We start from the raw sequence: 15,653 nt of genomic DNA on the forward strand, positions 1-15,653 counted from the left end.
ATACCGATAGGTGGATTAATCAGGCATTTTCTTATTTATATTAGTCCAATCACCACTGTAATCACAATGATAACAAAGAAGGAACATATTAAGGTTCACAGCTATCGAAATAAACCCTGGAGGAACGAAAAAAAACCGTAATTAGAACATTATCCACTTCCCCCGCAGTGTTTGATACCTGGGGTAAGTGTAAAATCTTAGAAATATTTTCTTTCATGGTACAAACCACTACCAATTGAATGGGATTAGTTTAATTGTATTATAATGGTCACCTGTGATATAAATTCACTTGAAAAAAGGACAACTGGTGCAAATAAGAATTGATTTTATGAATGCAAAAATCAACTTTTCGCGAAACCTAAAATTACAGTTTATGCATTAACCGTGTTAAGGTATGTATTATACAAATTTCAACCTAGTATTAGTGTAAGCATCAAAGTATATTCTTGCATAATGTTATGATGTGGTAAAAACTGTAAAGTATGTACAATTCCAATTTTTCGAGTCGATTTTTACACTTACCCCCTTTTTCCACTTCCCCCAGTGTACCTTATTTGCATATCTATATTTCCTTTCTACACAGATATTAGCACATTTCATTATAGCAAAAATCTTCGCTTAGAACACCGTTTCCCATTGCCACTGAGATCACTATCCCAGGGCCGAAGATTCCTGCACCCGTTTTTGTTCCTCTTTTTGAGCCATCTGTGTAGAATTTTATAGAATCGTCTCGAACAGTGGGGCCTCCGACATCCCAAACCATACGAGATGGTTCATATATGTTGTAAGGAATGTCATAGTTCTCCACAGGTATCAACCAGTCTCCATTCATATTCATCACTGGCCCATATTGAAAATTTTGTGAAATACTCAAGTGGCCCACTAAATCGCCTGACTTGAATAACTTCTATCGTTTAAGTTTTTGCATACTCTTTTCCGCTTCTAACTGTACGAATTCATACAATGGTAGCATATTAAGAATTGCATCTAAAGATTTTGAAGGGGTGCTACGCATCGCTCCCGTTAGAGCAATGGACACTAACCTTTGCAGTTTTGTCAGCTTCTATTCAACCCTTACATTATCGTTCTAAACGCTGCCATTCCGAGCAACACACTCGTCAGAGACGAGCATGTGTGGTTTGTGTATGACAGTAACTGCAACAAAATCGGGGCTAATTGTGCCACTAGGAACGCCCTGACGACTCTATTTGTCCCGACATCCATTTCAACTTATCGGTGTTTCCGTTATCAGGGTTTATATTTCACCTATTTACCAAGAGCTTTTGAATTAAGATGAATTTATTTGTCATGGTTTTAAAAAATAACGCACATTTTTATATACTGCAGGGACGCTCTCAAAAAAGAATTGATTAGAATTAAGATTTTTCTAGTATGAACATTCAAAGGTAATTGATCTGAACGTTGTTCTTCTAAGTTTTTCTCCCTCCAAAAGTTGGCTAGACATTTATTTAGATGTTCAGTTGAGGAATCGATTTTCTAAACTAGAACATAAACATCTCCTAGATTTTTCATAGGTTTTCTCCATAGATTTTCCTAATCAATACTTTTTTATTTCTTTGAACGTACGTATCGAAGATTTCCTATTTTTTCACTCAAAATACTATTATTGCTATTATTACTGTTAGTTTCTATGCCTTTCAATTTCCACTTCACAAAATGAGGCATATAAAGATAAATTATTCACTAATAATGTTATCAGATGCACTCTAACTACTTCGACATTACGGGAAATTAATTGACACTGTAACAAGATTTAGGGTTCAACAAATGTCATTAAAAACTATGCACACCGAAAGCTCTAGTCCAGTCTACACAGCCGAAGATCATCAAAACATAAAATCTCCCCTTGACTCTCTCCAAAAAGTGACAAAAAGACAAGAGTAAGTGAAATTGTCGGCCGGGTGTCAAACCGAAAATAAAAACTACTCTCCACTGACTGCCAGGAGCGCACCCAACTGAAGGTATTTTGTGCGGCCAGTTCACTCACCGCACCTTCAATTGCCGAGTGCACGTACCTATCCATTTCTCACACGGAATGCGGTGCTATTTGGAGAAAGGGGGTATTTGTACTTGCCTGCACGTTCGAATCCCAGTACCAGCGACGTCTCCGGTCGTCGTGGCCGTCGACGTCTTCAAGTGAGGTATGATTTGGTATGTTGCACTCAGCCAAAGTTTGTCCAGCGCAGTCCTTCCCAGCGGCATAAACAGCATAGCAGTTTAGCAGCCAGTGCAATGCCAGGTTTCTGTGTTTGGCGGTGCTCGTTAAGAAGTGGATTAAATGTCCCACATGGGTCGTTAAAACGATGCCGCTTTCTGTGCCCCCCTCCCCCCGGACCGGTCCGGCGCGGCGCGGCTGGTCCATTGCTTTCTATGGCCCCGGCGAGCAACGGTCGGTGTGCTGCACGTTTGAGTCATTTCTTTAGAAGAGAGGTGTTTAGGAGCTTTGTGGTTTTGTGGAATTGTTGCGCTGGTATGCCGAGGCACTTGCATTTGTTGTTATGGCTCTTATTAACTGCTTTGGGTTGTAACTTTTTAGTCACATTTCGAACACGTAAACATAATTAAGTTCCAAAAGTTTTCTGTAATAAGTAGCAAGTGGGGCAACAAGCAAAAAACTCCTATGTTGAGAACAGTTTACGTAATGGAACTTGTTCGAATTGAAACACTTTAAATTGAATGCGCAGCGGGCACAAATGTGAGGTCACTCATAAGTCTGTTAAACAAGCGGGATATACTTTCACTTTGCCCCTATTAGATTGAGATCTGGTTAAAGCGACTGACTGTCGCAGCAATTGAGCCTACGCTAGACTCCTTCGCAATCAAATCCGGCTTACGAAAACGAAAAGCTCCAATAATAACCACTCAGTCGACCGATACTTCCCTGGACCCGTATCGAAAAAAAACTGTCGTCGACGGCAATAGTGCAGTGCGCGCGAAATCCACTTTCAGAAAATCGTTCCAACCAAACGAATCGACCCGTTCCTGCCTGTTTCGCAATGAACGAGCTTGTTTCTGACCTGCATCAAGACGCTGTTGCCTTCATCGCCATCGCCTCCGCCAGGAGCGTGTTGATCTCTGAGGGCAGCAACGAGCAACGCCTCCATGTGCAATCCAATCCGAGCTCTCACTCTGACCCAGATCAGTTCGCTCGGTTTGGATCGTTTGTGGCAATTTATCCCCGTCACTCTCTCGGCCTGGCCCCTCCTCCGGCCTAGTGGATGGACATTACACACCAGTTGGCATCATCAGCAATTCGATTGATCGGGTTCGGTGCCTGGCTCGGCGTGGGGGCATTGAAAGAGAGACAGAGCGTTCCAGAAATTGAATCCATAAGTCAACCACTCACCACCGCACTCCATTGCCGGGCCGGCTGTGGTCTTCTGAAAGTTTAATTGAAAGCCATATTTTCCCTTCTAATGCATTTTATCGAGGACGGGCGCGAGGGGGTAAAAGTTTTTCTTTCCGGACTTGATTCAAAGCTTTTCTGAGAGTGTTTCTTGCTGACTGAGCTGAGTAATGAAACGTTTCCCTTGTTGTAGCACTTCTGGTTTCCTTCACTGCTCTTTGAACATTTGGCAAAGTACTACATATCTAGGCCGGTAGTCTTTCGTGGGTTAGCATGGAAGGGCTGGACTCCAGGAGTTAGTAAGTACATAGCTCAAAAACAAAAAAAAACTTTCTGCTTGTGTAAACATATTGCCCACATCCTGCGCTTATCAGCAATATACTTATGCAATGTAGCGTAACGCTTTTGAATGTTAGGGAAGTAATTGGATTTTCTCTAGATCTTGAGCTTGTTTGAAAAAGATGTTTACTCGTCGGTTCTTGTAGCGTAAAAGGTTTAATTAAGAGCACTTACTCTAGATAAATACATTAGAAGATTTTGTTCCTAGACCGACGAGGGAATTATTTAGCTCACAGACGATAATTCGTTTAATAACTCTCCAGTTTTGAACAGGGCAAATATTATAATCGGGGGCTAAGTATGATGATTTGCGGAAAGGTTGCAATCCGAGTGATTTGTAATTGTTTTTGAACATCCTAATTTAATACAATGATTTGAATTCGCTTTTCAGAGTCTCTTATTCCACCTTATGTTTTTGAGAGCACTGACATCAAAAAGGTATCAGACACGAATTGAAATAATAGAAAACTGGGTTCAAAGAATCCGAGAATAAAGTATCAGTTGATCAATTTGGAGTTGCAGGACATGGAATTCATTCGAATTTCCAGAGGAAATTCATTCGAATTTCCAGAGGAAATTCATTCGAATTTCCAGAGAAAATTCATTCGAATTTCCAGAGGAAATTCATTCGAATTTCCAGAGGAAATTCATTCAATTTCAGAAGAAATTCATTCGAATTTCCAGAGAAAATTCATTCAATTTCCAGAGGAAATTCATTCAATTTCAGAGGAAATTCATTCAATTTCAGAGGAAATTCATTCAATTTCCAGAGGAAATTCATTCGAATTCAGAGGAAATTCATTCAATTTCCAGAGGAAATTCATTCAATTCAGAGGAAATTCATTCGAATTTCAGAGGAAATTCATTCGAATTCGGAGGAAATTCATTCAATTTCCATAGGCAATTCATTCGAATTTCCAGAGGAAATTGATTCGAATTTCAGAGGAAATTCATTCGAATTTCAGAGGAAATTCATTCGAATTTCAGAGGAAATTCATTCGATTTCAGAGGAAATTCATTCGAATTTCAGAGGAAATTCATTCAATTTCCAGAGGAAATTCATTCAATTCAGAGGAAATTCATTCAATTTCAGAGGAAATTCATTCGAATTTCAGAGGAAATTCATTCCAATTTCAGAGGAAATTCATTCAATTCAGAGGAAATTCATTCGAATTCAGAGGAAATTCATTCGAATTCCAGAGGAAATTCATTCAATTCAGAGGAAATTCATTCCAATTCCAGAGGAAATTCATTCAATTTCAGAGGAAATTCATTCGATTTCAGAGGAAATTCATTCGAATTCAGAGGAAATTCATTCAATTCAGAGGAAATTCATTCGATTTCAGAGGAAATTCATTCGAATTCCAGAGGAAATTCATTCGATTTCAGAGGAAATTCATTCGAATTCAGAGGAAATTCATTCGAATTTCAGAGGAAATTCATTCGAATTCCAGAGGAAATTCATTCGAATTTCAGAGGAAATTCATTCGAATTCCAGAGGAAATTCATTCGATTTCAGAGGAAATTCATTCGAATTTCAGAGGAAATTCATTCGAATTCAGAGGAAATTCATTCGAATTCAGAGGAAATTCATTCAATTTCAGAGGAAATTCATTCAATTCAGAGGAAATTCATTCAATTCAGAGGAAATTCATTCCAATTCAGAGGAAATTCATTCAATTTCCAGAGGAAATTCATTCGAATTCAGAGGAAATTCATTCGAATTTCAGAGGAAATTCATTCGAATTCAGAGGAAATTCATTCGATTTCAGAGGAAATTCATTCGAATTTCAGAGGAAATTCATTCCAATTCAGAGGAAATTCATTCGAATTCAGAGGAAATTCATTCAATTCAGAGGAAATTCATTCCAATTCCAGAGGAAATTCATTCGAATTCAGAGGAAATTCATTCGAATTCAGAGGAAATTCATTCGAATTTCCAGAGGAAACTCATTCGAATTTCCAGAGGAAATTCATTCGAATTTCAGAGGAAATTCATTCAATTCAGAGGAAATTCATTCGAATTTCCAGAGGAAATTCATTCGAATTTCCAGGGTAAATTCATTCGAATTTCCAGGGGAAATTTATTCGTATTTCCAGGGGAATTTCCAGAGGAGGAATTTCCAGAGGAAATTCATTCGAATTTCCAGAGGAAATTCATTCGAATTTCCAGAGGAAATTCATTCGAATTTCAGAGGAAATTCATTCAATTTCAGAGGAAATTCATTCAATTTCAGAGGAAATTCATTCGAATTCAGAGGAAATTCATTCCAATTCAGAGGAAATTCATTCGAATTTCAGAGGAAATTCATTCAATTTCAGAGGAAATTCATTCGAATTCAGAGGAAATTCATTCAATTCAGAGGAAATTCATTCGATTTCCAGAGGAAATTCATTCCAATTTCAGGGAAATTCATTCGAATTCAGGGAAATTCATTCAATTCAGGAAATTCATTCGAATTCAGGGAAATTCATTCGAATTTCCAGGGAAATTCATTCAATTTCAGGAAATTCATTCAATTCAGGAAATTCATTCGATTTCCAGGGAAATTCATTCGATTTCAGGAAATTCATTCGAATTTCAGGGAAATTCATTCAATTTCAGGGAAATTCATTCGATTTCCAGGAAATTCATTCGAATTTCAGGAAATTCATTCAATTTCAGGAAATTCATTCAATTTCAGGGAAATTCATTCAATTCAGGAAATTCATTCGAATTCAGGGAAATTCATTCAATTTCAGGGAAATTCATTCGAATTCAGGGAAATTCATTCGAATTCAGGAAATTCATTCGAATTCAGGGAAATTCATTCAATTTCAGGGAAATTCATTCGAATTCAGGGAAATTCATTCGAATTTCAGGGAAATTCATTCAATTTCAGGAAATTCATTCCAATTCCAGGAAATTCATTCAATTCAGGAAATTCATTCAATTTCAGGGAAATTCATTCGAATTCAGGGAAATTCATTCAATTCAGGGAAATTCATTCGAATTTCAGGGAAATTCATTCGAATTCAGGGAAATTCATTCAATTCCAGGGAAATTCATTCCAATTTCAGGGAAATTCATTCGAATTCCAGGAAATTCATTCAATTTCAGGGAAATTCATTCAATTTCCAGGGAAATTCATTCCAATTCAGGGAAATTCATTCAATTTCAGGAAATTCATTCAATTTCAGGAAATTCATTCGAATTCAGGAAATTCATTCGAATTCAGGGAAATTCATTCGAATTCAGGGAAATTCATTCGATTTCAGGGAAATTCATTCCAATTCCAGGGAAATTCATTCGAATTCAGGGAAATTCATTCAATTTCAGGGAAATTCATTCGAATTTCAGGAAATTCATTCGAATTCAGGGAAATTCATTCAATTCAGGAAATTCATTCCAATTCAGGGAAATTCATTCGAATTCAGGAAATTCATTCGAATTCAGGGAAATTCATTCGAATTCAGGGAAATTCATTCAATTTCCAGGGAAATTCATTCGAATTCAGGGAAATTCATTCAATTCAGGGAAATTCATTCGAATTTCCAGGGAAAATTCATTCGAATTTCAGGGAAATTCATTCAATTTCAGGGAAATTCATTCGATTTCCAGGGAAATTCATTCGAATTCAGGAAATTCATTTCGAATTTCAGGGAAATTCATTCGATTTCCAGGGAAATTCATTCCAATTTCAGGGAAATTCATTCGAATTTCCGGGGGAAATTCATTCGAATTTCCGGGGGAAATTCATTCGAATTTCCGGGGGAAATTCATTCGAATTTCCGGGGGAAATTCATTCCAATTTCCGTGGGAAATTCATTCGAATTTCAAGGCGAAAATCATTCGTATTTCCAAGGGAAATTTATCCCCGAGTTTTCAGAACTTGCGAACATTTTGACAGTTTTCCTCTGAGAAAATCTTTCAAAACGTGCCTGACTCTTAAGTATTACGGCCGTTTCTCTATTTCCACATTTTGATATTTAATTAATTTGTGAGATAGAGAGAGACAAATATGCGTGAAATTTCTTGAAATGGGAAAATAAACTTAGATACCTATGGGCACCAGATAGAAAATTGCTCATTACGATATATTCGACTATTTTCTATATTTTCTTTTCTTCTTATCCGGGCGTTATTTCAATGGCTCAAAAAGCTCAGTACAGCGCCTTGACGTACACACGGTGTACAGAATCTGTTTCTATATGCCGTACTCAGACAAATATGAAAGATGTGCTACGAAAAACTTGTTGCGAGTTCTCTACTATCGTTCCAAATTTTTGTACTAATTTTTATACTACCACCAGGAGTTTAGCTTTCAAGTCAAGTTTGCCGAGAATTTTGACAATTTACCAACTTCTAACAAAACGCACTTTACAACCGCGCTCAAAATTATACTTCGTGAATTCGTTTTCCAACATTTTGAAGCCAATTCGGTCATCCAATCCCAATCATCGGCAGTAAAGAGAGATAAAAAAAAAAAGAAAATCCTATCCAGTGCAGATTTGTGCAAGTTTCGAAGTGAAAACTTTTCCAATTTCGTGCTCCGCATTGTTTATTGAATCAAACATCACCTCCCCATCCGCGTATCAGCTCGGCGGTGTCTGACCATCAAGCTTTGAACATTTTTCCCCAAAACCAAAACTCGCAAAAAGCTACTCACTCACTGCAGATAAGCCGCAGCCAGCTACCGATAGTTGTAACAAATAAACTTCCAACCACCATCGGCACTAGTCGCTGTTCCGCTTCTCATCCATCGGGAGCGTGACCATCGCCGTCGAGCAATCGGAATCACGTCACAAATGGCGTACCTTCCTAAAACATAGTTGAAGCATTGCTGGTGTAGACAGTGGTGAAGGGAGGTGAGCGATTGATGATGTTCACGATGATGATGATGATGATGGTGACTCTGTCCCGCGTTATGATTTCAACATGAATGGGCTTCTGCTGCTGCAGAGCTCGGATTGCATTATACAGAGCATATTTTTTTTTATTCTATTTCGATTGGCGGCGCACTTTCCGGAGGTCGTGTGTAGCCAACCGACCGATATCACAGATCATCGCATTTGGCTCACAACCACGATGCATACTGGGGCTGAATCGGGTTCTCATTGGGCTTTATGTTATCCAGTTTTCGAAAAGATGACGTTTTCATCACCTCATGGTAGTCCGAATTTTGCTGATCATGCACAAGCATGGATTAATCAAACCACACAATATTTTACTGGAGTTTGTGATTCCAACCAAATTAATAAAAATTCTTTGGGAAAATCGAGCGAGTATCTCACTGATTAGTTCCAGATTTTGTCCAACAAACTTAGGCTCTCGTCCCATCATGCGACGCCGACATCGGTGATGACCGAAGTAGCGATTGGGCGAACGGGTGCAAATTTTATTAGCTGCAATCAAATCTGCTGACCTTAGGCTAGTTATGCTGCTGTGGCAATCTTGCTGGCCGATTTCTGTAGACTGTGATGGTGACGAACGGTTGCGCGACTGTATTGCGAGCAAATTGAATCTAATGGTCACGTGCGTTGCTGGAAACGTTGTTGTCGCCGCGTCGGTTTGGTGGAGGCGGACTCCACGGTGCGGTCGGTGGTTCATGAGTACGTGCACTCGACTCACCCTCTCTGAATTCGTGACGGTGCAATTTTTTTTCTACTTGTTCAAATTCTACTGGTAACAAGAACTGAAGGTTGAGCAATCGGGAGCACGCGGAGATTTATTGCTGTAGAATAGATTGTGCGCTGATTTCGTGAGCAACCAACAAAGTCCTAAAACGGACAAGGCTTTCTGGTATTCACGTTGCGGCAGCGATACCAGCCAGTCAGCAGCATTCAACGGTCGAGTTGAATCGAAAGTTGTTCGGTTATCGAACCGAAATGAATCTGTTTAATTTTTCCCCACCGGCAGCGTTGGCATCGCAAACCTGCCTGCCAGCAGCCGGATCCGATAAGGTTCGAATACTTACACCATACAAATCCAGAAAATGTCACCAACTTTCCGTCAATGCAAGATGAAGCCGCTTTCCATTCACTGAACTGGGGACGGTTGACTATCTAACTGTGGCGCTGTGACTGTCTTTCTCGTTACAGCTGGCAGAGCGGACAAGCTTCACGATATCGACCGGATCCAACTAGACGGCGGTGATCTGTGCCACATTCCACCAATTCGAAGCTGGGAAGTTGATCTGCTGCACTGGGGGGGAGATGCACAAGCTAGTCATGAGCCAAGACAGCCAGTTAGTGCAACTTTGCGCCACATCATTAAACTATTTTCTTTCACTTATCTTAGTGATTCGGTGCGTTTTGTACTGCATTTTGATATCTGGGAGTTTTTCTTGTGGAATCTAATTAGACGACAAATCTCAAATTAAGGAACTAATTCCGATGTTTCGGTTTAAAAAAGAGCATCAATTTAGATTTTCGTTTCAAAGCCCGTTAGATTTTACAACATCATAAAGAACTAAAAATGAAGGGAAATTTTGCTTTCGGATCCTAAAATAAGACAACAAACTTAACATTGATAAGCTTTTGAAGGATTACAAAAAAATGTCTTTCATTCACTTCCTCTATATAAAAATGTTTTTTTTTGTATCAATATTTTTTGGACACGATTTTTTTTTTATTTGAACACTTATAAGAGATGAGATCTATGCGCTCAGAGCTGGAATCTATCCTTCTCGAAAACTCAACTCTAAGGATCGAAAACGACCTCGGCAACAGGCAATGGAAGAGCAGAGTTGTTATCCCCTGAGCCACGATTCGCCCAAATCGATTATTTTCCCTCTACCATTCAACCGTCTCTGAGTCACTATCTGGCGTTTCTACATCTGTCGCAGTCACCAGCGACGCAACGTTATACGAATTAGCCGTATCAGTTTCGCCGGAAAACCATGTTCGAGCATAATTTGCCATAATTCGTTCCGTTTCACTGAATCGTACGCCACCTTGAAATCAATAAACAGATGATGTGTCTGCAAGTTGTACTCCCAGAATTTATTAAGGATTTGTCTCAGGGTAAGCATCTGATCCGTCGTTGATTGGCCCTCACGAAAACCCGCTCGGTATTTGCCGACGAAGGACTCTTCAAGCGGTCTCAATCTGTTGAACAGTATACGGGACATAATTTTGTACGTCAAATTAATGAGGTCTGTGCCTTTTCTTAAAGAGAGGGCAAATGAGGCCATCCAACCAGCTAGCAGGCATTTCCTCGTCTTCCCATATTTTCGACATAATATAGTGCAGAACTTCATAAAGCTGCTCACTGCCATGTTTGAAAAGTTCTGCCGAGAACTGGTCCTTCCCCGCAGACTTTGTTTTTCAGCTCTTTAATAGCTTTTTTAACCTCATCTAGTATAGGTGACTCCACAGCTTGTCCATCGTCGCTGATATTTATTCGGTTCACCGATGCACCGTCACTTCCACTATTCAACCAAGTATCGAAGTGTTGCTTCCACCTGGCAGCCATTTCGGTTTAATCTGTCAGGAAATTTCCGTAATTTGGCCGCAGGGGTCATTCGGCAGAAAAGGTCATTTGGCCGAAAGGGTCGTTTGGCCGAAAGAGTCGTTTGGCTGAAAGGGTCGTTTGGCCGAAAGGGTCGTTTGGCCGAAAGGGTCATTTGGCCGAAAGAGTCATTTGGCTGAAAGGATCATTTGGTCGGAAGGGTCATTTGGCAGAAAAGGTCATTTGGCCGAAAGGGTCATTTGGCCGAAAGAGTTGTATGGCGGAAGGGTCGTTTGGCCGAAAGAGTCGTTTGGCCGAAAGGGTCGTTTGGCCGAAAGGGTAATTCGGCCGAAAGGACCATTCAGCCGAAAGGGTCATTTGGCCGAAAGAGTCATTTGGCTGAAAGGATCATTTGGTCGGAAGGGTCATTTGGCAGAAAAGTAAGCATATGCGGTATTTCGAAAAATTTCGTTTCAGGTGGCTCCAAACGAAATTCCACGGAATTTCGCGGAATTTGAGCATGGCGAAATCAGATTTCTTGATTTCGTTTCGTTTCGTAATATTAAAAATATAAAAATTTCGCTAAATAAAACTAGCTCTTAACGAAATTTAACGGAATTCCGCGGAATTTCGAAACAAATTCAAACTTAAACCATACTGCCCCGTACGGTCGTGTACATATTATAAAAATTTTTGGCTGCCCTCTGAACTAAATCATAAAACTGTTTTCAAAACATAATGTTATACAAATTTTTCTATTAACGCTTACAACATAATCCCATTCTGAATCGACAAATACATATTTTTTTATCTTCTATAAAACGTCTTCCACAGCAAACCTGTGGCGAGGATTCCTAGGGCCCTTGTGAAGTCTTTTTAGAGCGCCTCTTTCTTATCAAAAACCGATTTCTTCACTTCCGCTTAGGCCTCCGAGCCTTTTGGTACAACTGTTTGTATGAGAAAAGAAAAACTATTTCTTCATACCTGGCAAACTTCTGCCATTTTTGAAATACAATCTGAAATACGTATCTTTGTGCATTTTAGAGAGGTGCAGAGGATTCTTCTAGTGAGCAAATGTATGCTTTTAACAACTTTATCTGCGTATACGCCTGGCAGATGTAAATGAGGATCGCACTAGATAAAAAAAATCTTTGCATTCATTTCCTGGTTTTGAGTATGCTCAATACCATAAAATCAAGCTGATAAGACAATATAAAGTATGCTTCAGCATAATTACATAATGCTAAGTGAAATAAGGTTTTCAACAGAATTTGAATCCGAGCACAGAAAAAATCCCACAGTTTCTATATTTTTATATACTTACTGATATGAAACTGAACTGATATAAAATTGATCGGATTCGGGAGCACACACTTCAAGATTAATTCCTTTGAAAGCGGCATTAATGCGGGAGAATAACCTTATAGCCAACGGGAACGCGGCAATTTATCATAGACTGCTTTTTCTGTTACTATAACTCTATTGGTCGCAAAGCAGTTATTTGACTTCAAAAAAATGGAATCAGAATTGCGCTCATAATGTAAAACCAATTCAATAAAATTTCCGCGAATAAAAAAATCGTTTCGTTTCGTAAAATTTCGAATTATATGAACCTCGATTTCGTATCGTTCCGAAGTCTCGAAAGTAAATTTATATTTCGTTTCGATTCGTTTCGAATCAACATAGACGTTTTAAATTTCGTTCCGTTTCGTTTCGTTAGGAAAAAGTGTAGAAAAGGTCCTTCGGACAAAAGGGTCATTTGGCCGAAAAGGTCATTTGGCCGAAAGAGTCATTTGGCCGAGAGGGTCATTTAACAGAAAGGGTAATTTGGCCGAAATAGTAATTTAGTCGGAGAGGTCATTTGGCAGAAAAGGTCATTAGGCCGAAAGAGTTATTTGGCCGAAAGGGTCGTTTGGCCGAAAGGGTCAGTTGGCCGAAAGAGTTATTTGGCCGAAAGGGTCGTTTGGCTGAAAGAGTCGTTTGGCCGAAAGGGTAATTTGGCCGAGAGAGTCATTCAGCTGAAAGGGTCATTTGGCCGAAAGAGTAATTTGGCCGAAAGAGTAATTTGGCCGGACGGGTCATTTGGCCGCAGGAGTCATTTGGCCGCAGGGGTCATTTGGCAGAAAAGGTCATTTGGCAGAAAAGGTCATTTGGCCGAAAGGGTCATTTGGCTGAAAGAGTCATTTGGCTGAAAGGATCATTTGGTCGGAAGGGTCATTTGGCAGAAAAGGTCATTTGGACGAAAGGGTAATTTGGCCGAAAGAGTCATTTGGCTGAAAGGATCATTTGGTCGGAAGGGTCATTTGGCAGAAAAGGTCATTTGGACGAAAGGGTAATTTGGCCGAAAGAGTCATTTGGCCGAAAGGGTCGTTTAGCCGAAAGGGTCGTTTGGCCGAAAGAGTCGTTTGGCCGAAAGGGTTATTCGGCCGAGAGGGTCATTCAGCCGAAAGGGTCATTTGGCCGAAAGAGTCATTTGGCCGAGAGGGTCATTTGACCGAAAGGGTAATTTGGCCGAAAGAGTAATTTGGCCGGAAGGGTCATTTGGCCGCAGGGGTCATTTGGCAGAAAAGGTCATTTGGCTGAAAGGGTAATTTGTCCGAAAGAGTCATTTTGTCAGAAGAATCATTTGGCCGATAGGGTCTATCAGCCGAAAGGGTCATTTGGCCGAAAGAGTCATTTGGCCGAGAGGGTCATTTAACAGAAAGGGTAATTTGGCCGAAATAGTAATTTGGTCGGAAGGGTCATTTGGCAGAAAGGGTCATTTGGCCGAAAGAGTTATTTGGCCGAAAGGGTCGTTTGGCTGAAAGAGTCGTTTGGCCGAAAGGGTAATTTGGCCGAAAGAGTAATTTGGCCGAGAGGGTCATTTAACAGAAAGGGTAATTTGGCCGAAATAGTAATTTGGTCGGAAGGGTCATTTGGCAGAAAGGGTCATTTGGCCGAAAGAGTTATTTGGCCGAAAGGGTCGTTTGGCTGAAAGAGTCGTTTGGCCGAAAGGGTAATTTGGCCGAAAGAGTAATTTGGCCATACGGGTCATTTGGCCGCAGGGGTCATTTGGCAGAAAAGGTCATTTGGCAGAAAAGGTCATTTGGCCGAAAGGGTCATTTGGCTGAAAGAGTCATTTGGCTGAAAGGATCATTTGGTCGGAAGGGTCATTTGGCAGAAAAGGTCATTTGGACGAAAGGGTAATTTGGCCGAAAGAGTCATTTGGCCGAAAGGGTCGTTTAGCCGAAAGGGTCGTTTGGCCGAAAGAGTCGTTTGGCCGAAAGGGTTATTCGGCCGAGAGGGTCATTCAGCCGAAAGGGTCATTTGGCCGAAAGAGTTATTTGGCCGAGAGTTTCATTTGACCGGAAGGGTAATTTGGCCGAAAGAGTAAATTGGCCGGAAGGGTCATTTGGCCGCAGGGGTCATTTGGCAGAAAAGGTCATTTGGCTGAAAGGGTAATTTGGCCGAAAGAGTCATTTTGTCAGAAGGATCATTTGGCCGATAGGGTCTATCAGCCGAAAGGGTCATTTGGCCGAAAGAGTCATTTGGCTGAAAGGATCATTTGGTCGGAAGGGTCATCTGGCAGAAAAGGTCATTTGAACGAAAGGGTCATTTGGCCAAAAAGGTCGTTTGGCCGAAATAGTCGTTTGGCCGAAAGGGTCTTTTGACCCGTTGGGGTAATTTGGCGGAAAGTGTAATTTGGCCGGAAGGGTCATTTGGCCGCAGGGGTCATTTGGCAGATAAGGTCATTTGGCCGAAAGGGTCATTTGGCCGAAAGAGTTATTTGGCCGAAAGGGTCGTTTGGCCGAAAGAGTCGTTTGGACGAAAGGGTCATTTGGCCGAAAAGGTCATTTGGCCGAAAGAGTCATTTGGCCGAAAGAGTCATTTGGCCGTGAGGGTCATTTAACAGAAAGGATAATTTGGCCGAAAGAGTAATTTGGCCGGAAGGGTCATTGGTCGCAGGGGTCATTTGGCAGAAAAGGTCATTTGGCCGAAAGGGTCATTTGACCGAAAGAATTATTTGGCCGAAAGGGTCGTTTGGACGAAATGGTAATTTGGCCGAAAGAGTCATTTTGCGGGAAGGATCATTTGGCCGAAATGGTCATTCTGGGTTATTACCATACGTATTTTTGGACGAGGATTTAGAATACATAAAATTCTCATTTTGGCCAAAAATGTCACATATGCAGTTTTCAAACAAATGGTTCAAATGTTGATATCAACGAATAACGTGGTGTATTGAAGATGTTGAGATGCGTACGGAAAGCCAAAATTGAGTAAAAGGGGTACCGGGCTTAAGCTTTATTCATTCAACTGAAGGTTTAATTCACTCATTTTTGACTTCAAACAATAAACTCAAGGTTGGCTTCCCGTACTGAATTGACTTCGTTGAATTGTTTCCCTTTTTTGTTTTTGACAACAGAAGAAAGGGTGAATGATAGAAAAGCGGAAAAAATATTCAAAAGTAAATTTAAGAATACTCAACGCTGGATACTTTTTTCTTCCAAGTACGTAATGACTTACAATAGCATT

The sequence above is a fragment of the Armigeres subalbatus genome, unplaced genomic scaffold (genome assembly GCF_024139115.2).
Source record: "Armigeres subalbatus isolate Guangzhou_Male unplaced genomic scaffold, GZ_Asu_2 Contig1190, whole genome shotgun sequence".
Taxonomy (NCBI): Eukaryota; Metazoa; Arthropoda; class Insecta; order Diptera; family Culicidae; genus Armigeres; species Armigeres subalbatus.